General features: G+C 31.5%; 1 long non-coding RNA gene and 1 pseudogene across 1 annotated transcript; both read left to right on the top strand.

Annotated features, from left to right (window-relative positions):
* The first annotated feature begins 5,354 nt into the window (after nucleotides 1-5,354).
* LOC109149027 lies at nucleotides 5,355-5,934 on the top strand. Its single transcript, XR_002048907.1, has 2 exons — nucleotides 5,355-5,656; nucleotides 5,746-5,934. It is a non-coding gene; the product is annotated as an uncharacterized LOC109149027 (long non-coding RNA).
* Nucleotides 5,935-10,889: 4,955 nt separating this feature from the next.
* Nucleotides 10,890-12,477, top strand: LOC109149025 (annotated as a pseudogene).
* Nucleotides 12,478-12,890: the final 413 nt, after the last annotated feature.

The following is a 12,890-nucleotide window of genomic DNA, read 5'->3' as shown; positions in this document are numbered from 1 at the left end:
TCAAACAACAAATAGCCAAAGAATACAAATAAACAGCCAAATTAAATATTTAAATAATTAAATTACTACAACAAAAAATATATAAAATCAAACAACAAAGAATACAATTGAGAATATTCAAATTTAATTTACTTAAAATAGCATACTACATTCTACAGCCGCAACTCGAATAATCAAATTAAATATTATAATTCTTCAATTACCTAGATCAATTGTTGTAGGCCTGTAGTCTGACCTCTCTGTCTGCACTCTAACGCTAGATTAGCCGATTAGGGAAAGGGATTTAGGATAGCTTTGTTCGAGAACTGCGATTTGCCGATTTATATATATACTATTTTTTTTTTTTTTTAAATAAGGGGCCCCCAAAACTTGGGGACCCTGTGCGTCGGCCCGGAAAAGACTTGTCTAGGGCCGGCCCTGAGTTTAATATATCCATTATAAGTTTTTCATGCACAAGTATATTTGTAACGATTGTATGTTCAAAGATTATAATGACAGTATAGTAATGAAACAAACTGCCTAAGCAAAATAAATGCATTACTATTTATACAAGTTCACACACACACACACACACACCTATATATATATATATTTTGGTGTCAACCACACATTGTGGTCCGAGTCTTTCTCTGTCCGTTTAACGGTCCAGGTCCACCCGGTTCGCTCCAAGAGACACAGAAACTAACCTAAAGGAGATCGTCACTTGTGGGAATCGAAACCGGGTTATCCCAGAATCCACCTACTATAACCTATATATATATATATATATATATATATATATATATATATATATATATATATATATATATATATATATATATATATATATATATCTTTAATCATTTTTTGGTATAATCAGAACCATTATTTAATTGTCACATGCATTAATTTGGCAAATTATGTTGTGCATCCGTATGCACAATGCATGGTGCATACAGGTGCAAAAACGACGTCGTTTTATTAAAAATATGTGTTTCACTTTTTTAAAAAAATCAGTTTCGATTCGTAGAAACAACATTATATTGTGCACCATTTGAACTATATATTAGTCCTAAATGATTTTTTATGCTCAATTTAGTCCTCGATTTAGATGATTTTACACAATTTTTAGTCCTTTGCTAAAAAATATGTTAGTTGACTGTTAGAAGTATTATCATTTATTTAAATAAAAATTAAAAATAAAAATATAAAATATAAAATATAACCTACAATATAGTTGGACTTCTTACATAAGATTGATCCACAACTTTCAAACTTTGCAATTTCAGTCCACAACTATTGTTTTTGTTGCAAAAATGGTCCTTCCGGCTGATTTTCTGTCAATTTCTCATCGGAGAAAAAAATTCTACATTTCAAGTAGGGATAAAATAGATATTTTCATTGACCTTGCAATCTCGAACTACTATTGACCTCTTATTCTCTCCAAAGTGCGAAAAAATTAATCCAAAAAAAAAAAAAAAAAAACCTCAATAGCCAGAGACGAACCCTAATCTGCTCTCATCTCATCAACCCATCTGCGAATAAGAGGAAATATAGACACAAATATTTTACAAATTAAAAATTTTGAACATTGAAAACTTACAAAATTGCAACGAATCACTCCTCAACCAACGTGTAGGGGCGGATTCAGCATGGGGGCAGCTGCCCCTACTCACCCTACTCCCAGCCCATATATAACTCTTGTATGCATTATACAGTACATGTTTTGCATATAGATATTCGAAAACTGATGAAGATAAAGAAAAAATAAGTTAGATGAGTTGACAAAAACATATCTGGACCTAGATAAGATCAAAGGTTCAAATACCTAATCTCTTAACATATTCTTTCACTGCTTCTTTAATTCCTTTCCTTTTAATTGTTTCATTGTGATTTTTTTTTAACAAAAGTAAAGGGAGCAGTGTTTGTTGTTAATGTTTTTTGAGGTTGTGGTGTGACTCACGACTTTCACATATGGAAAATTCTTTTGCCAACTCATTGAGACTAGCCTTTTTTTTTTTTTTTTTTTTTTTAGAAAATTCATTGAGATTAGCCTAATCACCACTTCTATGTGAAATGCGTGGATACATTGCAATATTCGCACATTTACGGGATAAAAACAGAAAAGTAAAGATGTTACCAGATCACTGATTTAGTAAATGAAAATTTTAATAATGTAACTTGACTTTTATGTGCATTGCCTAAATAAGGTGGACACTGTTCTATGTTCATAATTACTGAACTCTAGGTTCATAATTATAGAATTTTATGTTCATAATTTTTGAACTTCATATTCACAATTATTGAACTCTATATTTACAATTACAGAGTTCTATGTTCATAATTACTAAATTCTATGCTCATAATTATAAAACTCTATATTCATAATTTTTGAACTTCATATTCACAATTATTGAACTCTATATATTCACAATTACAGAACTCTATGTTCATAATTATAGAACTCTATGTTCATAATTATTATAATTTTTTTTTTTGAAAGCTATGTTCATAATTATAGAACTCTATGTTCATAATTCTTGAACTCTATATTCATAATTTTTGAACTCTATATTCACAATTATGACATATTTGAAACCGTGTCCACCTTCCAAGGTGAACAGGTTTCACAACATAATTTGCCCCAAATCTAGCCATATACCCAAAATTCAACCCAATATGTATATATAAGATATGGATGGGATATAACCCATCCCAATAGCTTGGGCAATTGGTAAGCGAGTTACTAAGGTTATGTTTGGTTCACACATGGGAATCAGAATCAGAATGTGTATTAAATAGTTGGTAATAGTAATGGATTTTGGTAAAAATATTTAACATGTTTGGTAGTAGGGTGGAATGGGAATGGTTACTAATAATAGTGCTTGAGAATGAATAAGGGAATGAAATCCTTCTTTTATTTGGGTATGAGTTTTTCAATTGATAGGGGTATTTGAAACACATAGTAGTGTTCTAAAACCCTATCAACCAAACAATAATAATCACTTGAGTTAATTACCGAAATGGTCCCTTGACTATAGCGAAATTACTAATTTGGTCCTTGACTATTTTTTTGACCAATTAAGTCCCTCAACTTAAAAAATCTTAACCAATTTGGTCCTCCGTTTGTTTGACCGTTAGTCAACCATTAACTTGGGACCAAATTGGTAATTCGCTATAGTCAAGGGACCATTTTGGGTAAATAACTTTAAGGGTGGGTAATTCGATTTAGTTTTCTCGAACCAAACTGTACCAAACTAGTTAGATTCGGTAATATACCGAACAACCGAACGGTAATAGATTCTTGAGAACTTTTGATAACAAACCATAAAGAAATCAAATCAAACATTCACGAGAGATACCCGTGAGAATATGAGTTGAACGGCAGAGCAATCAGCAATGGAATTTGATTTAATTTTTATTTATTTATTTATTTTTATTATTATTATTATTATTATTATTATTATTATTATTATTATTATTATTATTATTATTATTATTATTATTATTATTATTATTATTATTATTATTATATTTCAAAAAAAAAAATCAAACGGTATTCGGTTCAGTTCAATTTTTTACCGAACAATTCGGATCGGATCGGATCGATTTTTTATCAAACCGTCCAGTATACAAGTATCCAATACCATTCAGTTGTTCGGTAAATTATCGAACCAATTGGTTCGGTACGGTTCGATTCGAGAAAACTAAACCCAAATGCCCACCTCTAAAGTTAATTACCAAAATGATCCCTTGACTATAGCAAAATTACCAATTTGGTCCCAAGTTAACGGTTGACTAACGGTCAAACAAACGGAGGACCAAATTGGTTAAAATTTTTAAAGTTGAGGGACTTAATTGGTTAAAAAAATAGTCAAGGACCAAATTGGTAATTTTACTATAGTCAAGGGAGCATTTTGGTAATTAACTCTAATCACTTTCATACTCATTCCTATGGGTAAAACCTATCAACCAAACACACCCTAAATTGATGTTTAGCTCTTATGTGGATGTGTTTTGTTAAAAAGTTTTAAATTAGATTTTCTCTAAGTAAGGATTTAATTAATTATATTGTACCGACATGATCAAACTGAATTTAAATTAATCTTGTTTTAGTGGATATATATGGTATGTTACAAAAAATGATAACTATAATTGAAAGATTCATATATTAAAATATATTAATTCCTAACTAAAATTTTAAATTCAAGGTGAGACTACAACCTTTATCATTTTATATATTTAAAATTAGACTTTCCCTTTGCTTGCTCCCAACGTAAGGGTTTGCTTTACCTTTGCTTGCTCCCAACGTTTTTTAACCGCTTCTTTATTGCTTAATAATAATAATAATAATAATAATAATAATAATAATAATAATAATTATTATTATTATTATTATTATTATTTTAAATAATAATAATAATAATAATAACAATAATAATAATTTAATAAAAGAAATAAAAAATAAAAAAAATACTAAAGTGAAACTAGTGAGTGTGAAAATGAAATTGAAAAACTAAGCAATATTGTCAGATAAAACTAAAATGTAAGTAGAATGATACTTACTTTATGGACCATATTACTACATGTACCGTGGTCCACAGTAAAATTTGCCTATTATTGTGGAAAAGAGTTACTTATAACTACTAGAGCTGTTAATGAACCGAACACAAACGAACAGAGGTTGTTCGTGTTCGTTTGTTAAGGTTTTTTGAGTGTTCGATTGTTAAGATTTTTAAAAATCATGTTCGTGTTCGTTTGTTAAGTGTTCATTAGTGTTTATTAACGTTCGCGAACACGTTCACGAATTAAACATGTTCACTAACATTAACGAACACCTTCACGAACATGTTTGTTAACAAGCACGTTCATGAACATTTTTTAATTGAAATTTTTATATTTAATAAAACTATTATACCTTTAAGGTGCTTCTAAATAGTTTAAATATATACTATTGAAAGTCAGGCGATTAAAGAAAAAAAAAGTTAATACATAATTTAGTCTTCTATTATAATGAGTTTTTTTTTTTTTTTTTTTTTTTTTTTTTTTTTTTAATTTAGTCATAAACAATTTTTTCTGTTTAATTAAGTCCTCAATTTTGATGGTTTTATCCAATTGAGTTCTCGGCTCTTAGAATCAAGGATTAGATCAATAAAAATCACTGTAATTGATAACTAAATTGGATAGAATCACTATAGTTGAAAACTAACTTAGGAAAGACTACTATAGTTAATATGGGATATGATCATATGAGATGAAGTAGAAGGGTAGGATTGTCAAGGACATTCTTGTAATTAGTTGAGGCAGGTTGTTATAGTCCCTTTCTTTAATCTCTCTTTATCACCTTCTATATATAGTCTGCATCCCTTTCCAATGCTCTCATTCTCACTCATCCCTTACTGATCCTCTCTGCAACTCTTCCAACAACCTCATCACTGCACCATCTATCTATCACACCTTTAATTTGCTTAGCTTAAACCTCTAATCTAAACTAATCTACTTCACAATGCTTGTCCGATCCATATCCTCCTCTCACTGTTTTTCTTTACAACCTCCGCAACCGAAACCAATACCTCAGCCGGCCACGCCATCCCCTTTCCCACCATTTCAACGTTAAATAATCCGTTTCTCGGGCACCCAGCGTCTCAATATTCGACATATGCTACGGCTTAAACGGGTTCGTTACGGTTTTGGTACCAACCGTATCGTTTTTTTTTATGGGTGACCTGATCCTGACCATTCCAGCTACGAACATTCTTATACCAGTTGATGAAAGGGGCACGTTTTGCTTTGCATTTGCTCCATCTCCAACCGGACTATCCATCATAAGCAAGAAGGCATCCAGATTTCTTTTGACAGCTCAAATGATTTTGTGAATTTTGGCCCCAATATTTGTTAACTTATTAAGCCCGATCCCTAAAAATAATAATTATTATGTGAATTTTGTTAGTCCAACTACGATATATATCATCCAGAGAATCAAGGCAAAATGCCTACAAGAGTTTTACTTTTACTTTTATTTTTTTTATTTTTTATTTTTCAATATGGAGGGGGAAACCCAGGCAACACAAGAGTCATAAACATGGCGCCAAGCTGGAATCTGAAGCACACATAATCTACTGGTGCTGATTCGGGCCAAAGTAGCAAGGGCGTCGGCTGGTTTGTTTTGTTCTCTTGGGAGCCAAGAAAGATTCCATTGACCAAACTTACATGCTGTGAGAATATTGTAGGCTGGCCTATGGGGAAGACAATTGCACAGAATACTTGCCAAACTGTCCTTGGAATCACTTTCCAAATGGACTCTGTCATGCTTTAGGCTAATCCCTCCACAACAACAAATTTACAAATCATTTACTATTCACACTACATCCTTACAATTTCAACTAATTTTCTAAAATGAACCTCAATTTCACATCACTTTAAAAAATTAATATCTTTCTCTCAATAAATATTATTTTCTCTTCTTTATATATTAATTTATATCAATATATAAATTACATTAAATACTAAAAATAATAAAAATGACCTCAAATAAAAAACGTAATTTTTAAAATGATTTAAAAATTTATTCGTACTATATATATAACCAAATGCAAGTTATACTAAAAAACTTTATTAAGTAAAAAAATAGATTATAAAACAAATTAAAAATAAAAAAATAATAATTTAAATTTTTAAAAATGTATTATGTAACAAATTTCAATACAATAATTTAAAAATAAATTAAATAATAATTAAACATTAAAATAAATTAGTTAATATATATATATATATATATATATATATATATATATATATATATATATATATATATATATATAAAAGAAATAACAAAACAAAAATAAAAACACAATAAAATTGACGTTTACAAAAAAAAAAAAAAAAAAAAAAATCAGCCAACAGCAAGCTTGCTAATTGGATTTTTTTTTTTTTTTTTTTTTTTTTTTTACTTTTACTTTTTTTTCTTTTTCTTTTTCTTTTTCTTTTCTAATGCGTCTCCCTTTTACTCTTTTTTCTTTTTCTTTTTCTTTTTCTTTTCTAATGCGTCTCCCTTTTACTCTTTTTTTCTCTTTTTTCTTTTTCTTTTTCTTTTCTAATGCGTCTCCCTTTTACCTTTTTTTTTTTTTTTTTTTTTTTTTTTTTTTTTTTTTTTTTTAACGTTTAGCCGATCTATCTTTTTACCAAAACAACCAAACTTGACCGCAACACAAGTCTAATCTAGAAAGTGAGTGGGTTATTTTTTTGCCAGTTGAAATATTGGTTATTGATTTTTTGGTTTTTGGTTTAGTGTTAGGGTTGATGGTTTAGTTGGGAATGTGGGTACCAAAAGATTGCCCTTTTATTATTAGTACTTGATATATAGATTATTGTAACATATGATGGATGATTAAGAGAATGAATTGAGTGATATTATATTTGTATTTCACTGTATTTTAAATTGCTTAATGATTAAGTCAATAACATGTAATGTTTTTTTGGGTAAAGTTTTGTGATGATTTACATTTTTTTCAAGTAATAAATTTAGATTTACATCTTTATCACTAATATATTTTTACTTGTATTAGAAAGAAAGCCAAGAATGCACCTTTTACTATTACTGGCTCTATTACATTGTAGTATCTGTTTTTTTCAACCTACTGAAACATAAAGAATCAATAACGCCTCCACTGAGGCTTGAATTCATAATCTTCCAAATGGAAGTTCAACCCGGGTACCATTAGACCACATAGTCCTAGTGCACCTTTTACTAGTTAAAGAGTAAAGTTTTATTATAACTAAAATTTATAGCAATTTCAAGTGAAATGGTGAGTTGGTTTTAATTTGTTAGGGTCTGGCACAAAAACAACCCTTCTCATTGTATTGCCTAACCTAATTTCAACACTTTTCTTTCTTCAATTTTTTTTCACAAATTCTCATTTCCATTTACATTATTCTTGATCATCGTATAAAATAATTATTTCGAATAAGCATATCATAGAATTGAAGTCGTTAGTCCTATTTAAATTTTACATGCATTTTGATTCTCAATATGTATCATTCTATCTTAAATTAAAGATAAAAATTCAAAATATATGTCAAATTTAAAATAAATTTAATAATTGTTGTGGCATGAGGACTAAAATAATCACTTTAGGAGATACTTAAGAATGACATTACCAACACTATGTAATTAATGGATTGATTTTACAAATTATTACTGATGATAGCTGATCGAGTTAGCCAATAGTTAATTGGTGATTGTATTAGCTAGTTTGACCAACTGATTGTATTAGCTGGTTATAAAAAAATAAAATAAAAAAAATGTTTGGTAAATTAGATGTTTACTATTAGCTTATTATATGTAAAATGGCCTTTAAAGGTATGTGTATATTATGTTATTTTAAGTTTAAATTTATTAGGATAGGAAGTATGAAATCTTAATTTTGATAAATGCTTCTAAAATTTGAGCCACGATTGAAATTTAGAAGTGTATTATTTTTATTTACATAAGTGTATTGCGGTGTATTTTTTATTTATTTCAATATTATTGAAAATGATTTTAAATATTTAAAATAGTGTATTAATGACAATTATTTAACATTTGTTTGTATGATATAGATATGTCAATAATGAAGGGGAGACTCAACCAGGTAAATTAGATAGTTGATTTGGTAACCACATAGTTCTAAATTTGACTCTTTGTAAGAGATGTCTATTAATTTAAAGATGCGTCCTACAGTTAAGGTCAGGACAACGAGTGGTATAACCAAAGAGAATTACTAAATTTCAAACTAGTTTTCAACTTTAACCCATTAATTTTTTAAATATTTTTAAGCACCCCATTAGTTTTCCATTATATTGACATCCCTACCATTGTATTCAACCTAACATTTTCATCAATTATTTTTAAGATGACTTTTTTTTTTAAGGGAAAATGGAGAAAAGACTTAAATTAAATAGCTAGGTATATAGAGAGACCACAAGTAGACTACACATACCTCACTTGCAAGGAACATATATATATATATATATATATATATATATATATATATATATATATATATATATATATATATATATATATATATATATATATATATATATGCGTGAATTGAAAGAAGATAAAGAAGATATGCACGTACTGATGATGAATTACAAAGCAAAAACAATTGCTATTTATACTAAGAGCAATTGGTTTTTTTTTTTTTTTTTTTAAAGGAAAAGCAATTGCTATTTATACTAAAAGAAAAGTGATAGAAATATGGCATGAAGCGGAGATAATCCAACGTAACACATGCTACGTGAGTACGTGGGAGGCAGCTGAGTGAAGACCCAACACATTCGGTGAAGAAGTGAAACATGCAGCATGCGACTATTATTTAATAATAATAAATATTATTAGTACTTGATAGATTATTATAACATATGGGATAGATGATTAAGAGAATGAATTGAGTGATATTATATTTGTATTTCACTGTACTTTAAATTTCTTAATGACTAAGTCAATAACATGTAAGATTGTAAGATTGTAAGTTCGAGCCTCAGTGGAGGCGTTATTGGTTCTTTGTGTTTCAGTAGGTTGAGAAAGTATATGAACAGATCAGATACTACAATGTAATAGAGCCAGTGACTCTAAAAAAAAAAAGTCAATAAGATGTAATTTTTTTTTTTTTGGGTAACGTTTTGTGATGATTTACATTTTCTTTTCAAGTAATAAATTTAGATTTACATCTTATCACTTATATTTTTTTACTTATATTAGAAAGAAAGCCAAGAATGCACATTTTACTAGTTAAAGAGTAAAATTTTATTATAACTAAAATTTATAGCAATTTTAAGTGAAATGGTGAGTTGATTTTAATGTGTTAGGGTCTGACACAAAAATAACCCTTCTCATTGCATTGCCTAACCTAATTTCAACACTTCTCTTTCTTCATTTTTCCACAATTTTTTTCACAGATTCTCATTCTCATTCACATTATTATATTCTTGATCATCCTATAAAATGATTATTTCGAATAAGCATATCATAGAATTGAAGTCGTTAGTCCAATTTTAAATTTAAATTTTACATGTATATGTATCATTCTATCTTAAATTAAAGATAAAAATTCAAAATATATGTAAAATTTAAAATAAATGTAATACTTGTTGTGACATGAGGACCAAAATAATCAATTTAGGAGATACTTAAGAATCACATTAACAACATTATGTAATTAACGGACTGATTTTACAAATTATTATTGATGATAGCGGATCGAGTTAGCTAATAGTTAATAGGTGATTGTATTAGCTGGTTATAAAAAAAAAAGTGTTTGGTAAATTAGATGTTTACTATTAGCTTATTAAATATAAAATGGCCTTTAAGGGTGTGGGTATATTATGTTATTTTAAGTTAAAATTTATTAGGATAGGAAGTATGAAATCTTAATTTTGATAAATTTAATGCTTCTAAAATTTGAGCCACCATTTAAATTTGGAAGTGTATTGTTTTTATTTACATAAGTGTATTACGGTGTATTTTTTTATTTATTGAAAATGATTTTATATTTAATTATTTCTCAGGGAGGCCAAGCAGATTGAAAGAGAAAAATAGCGGTGGAGTGCCATGCATGCAAATATATAAGCTTACTGATCCTCTCTGCAACGTACTCTTCCAACATCTCTTTAATTTGTGTATATATATACCAGATGAGACCACATTCTCATCACCATCTCTGCTTCACTTCTGATCTTCTTCTTCTTCTCAAACACTTCTGATCTTCTTCTTCTTTTCTCAAACACTGCTTCTTCTTCTTCTCCTTCTTCTTCTCAAACACTACTTCTTCTCAATTAAACACTTCTGATCTTCTTCTTCTTCTTCTTCAATTCGTGTCTCGATCAACTTCTCACCACACTTCTTCTTCTTCTTCAATTCTTCTCTCGATCAACTTCAATTCTCACCACAATGCTTCTCCTACTCCTCTCACTATTTTTCTTCACAAATACTTGTGCCAGCCAAACAACTATTTCTACCGGCCACGCGACCCCCTTTCTCACTCACGACAATTTGAACGTAAAAAAATCCATTTCTCAGGCTACCAAAATTCATCCTTTGCCAAAAACCCAGGAGCAATTTAAGGATGAAAGCCGCAATGAGAGCATTTGGAAGCTCAACCTCCTCCACAGAGATGAATTGCCATTTTCCAATTTTACTGACTTCGGCGGCAGATTTCAATCCCGAATGAAAAGGGACTCACACAGAGTCCCTGACCTCATACGGAGAACTAGCGGCACCGAGTATGAGGCGGAGGAGTTAGGGGCGGAGGTTGTTTCCGCTTGGAATCTCGGGATTATGGAATACGTAGTGAGGATTGGGGTGGGGACTCCGCCCCAATATCAGTTTCTGGTGATTGACACCGGGGGAGTAATATTATGTGGGTTCAGTGTCAACCCTGTAACAAATGCTACAGTCAATATTACCCCGTGTTCGACCCGACTCGCTCAGCTTCATTTGCCATCGTGCCGTGTAGCTCCACCATCTGCGACCTGATCCATTTGGGGTGCAACAGGGATCGGTGCATGTACTGGGTCAAATACATTGATGGGTCATACACCAATGGGACGATGGTGTTCGAGACTATCACGTTTGGGGGAACTATGGTCCGGGATATGGCTATCGGGTGCGGCCAGACCAACCAGGGGAGTTTCACCGGAATCTCCGGAACCAGGGGAGTTTCACCGGAATCTCCGGAACCAGGGGAGTTTCACCGGAATCTCTGGAACCAGGGGAGTTTCACCGGAATCTCCGGGTTGCTGGGTCTCGCCAGGGAATCCACCTTCATGGGTCAACTTTTCCCGCAAACGGGAGGAGTTTTCAGCTATTGCTTGGCGACCTGGGGCACCGACTCCTCCGGCTCACTGGAGTTCGGGCAAGAAGCCATACCCGTGGGCGCTGTGTGGGTACCCTTGCTCGGAAGCCTACGGGCACCCTCTGCCTACTATATTGGGCTCTCGGGTCTGGACGTGGGCGGCATAAAGCTCCCAATATCCGAAGACGTCTTCCGTTTAACCGAGCAGGGCTACGGGGGCGTGATCATGGACACCGGAACAACGGTGACAAGACTCCCCAAGGTGGCATACACGGCATTGCGTGACACATATATGATGCAAACCGCCACCCTTCCTCGGGCACCCGGCGTCTTCGTATTCGATACATGCTACAACCTGTACGGGCTCGGTACGGTTCAGGTACCCACTGTATCGTTTTTCCTTATTGGTGGCCCGGTCTGGACCATTTCAACTAAGAACGTTCTTATACCAGTTGATAACATGGGCACATTTTGCTTTGCATTTGCTCCATCCCCAACTGGACTATCCATCATAGGGAACATTCAGCAGGAAGGGATCCAAATATCTATTGATAGCTCCAACGGATTTGTGGGTTTTGGCCCCAATAATTGTTAGATTGATGAAGGGTGTTTTAGTTTTTCATATAGTTAGTTGTCTAATATATGTTGCAGATTATGAACTTCTTTTTCCCTCTGTAATGTCTCTTTAATTTTTTTATTATTATTTTATAACAGAACAACTCAACGTAAGTGAATCATATAATATTTCTTGCCCTCTACAATTCCTTTACTGGAAGCATAAAAGTAGTGTAAATTCCTTAAGCAGCTTACTTAGGTGTTCCCTCAATAGCAAAAACTCACATGGGTTGTTTCATGCTGCATTTCAACTTTACTGATCCAATCTCTTGTTTCAAAGATTCAATCTTTTCAAGCAAGTCCATGTTTTCCTTTCGTAATGATGCCAGTACCCTCCACCCCAGAAGACTCAAGTAGCTCCTTCTGGCAGTTGCTAACCTGTCCTGCCTCCTCATCAAATCTACTCCTCCAATATGCAGATTCATCCATTGCTTCTCTATTAGCAAGATCAAATTGTTT

Source organism: Ipomoea nil, unplaced genomic scaffold, assembly GCF_001879475.1.
Source record: "Ipomoea nil cultivar Tokyo-kokei standard unplaced genomic scaffold, Asagao_1.1 scaffold2149, whole genome shotgun sequence".
In the NCBI taxonomy this organism is placed as follows: Eukaryota; Viridiplantae; Streptophyta; class Magnoliopsida; order Solanales; family Convolvulaceae; genus Ipomoea; species Ipomoea nil.
Note: the sequence above shows the minus strand (reverse complement) of the source record. Positions and strands in the feature narration are given on the sequence as shown.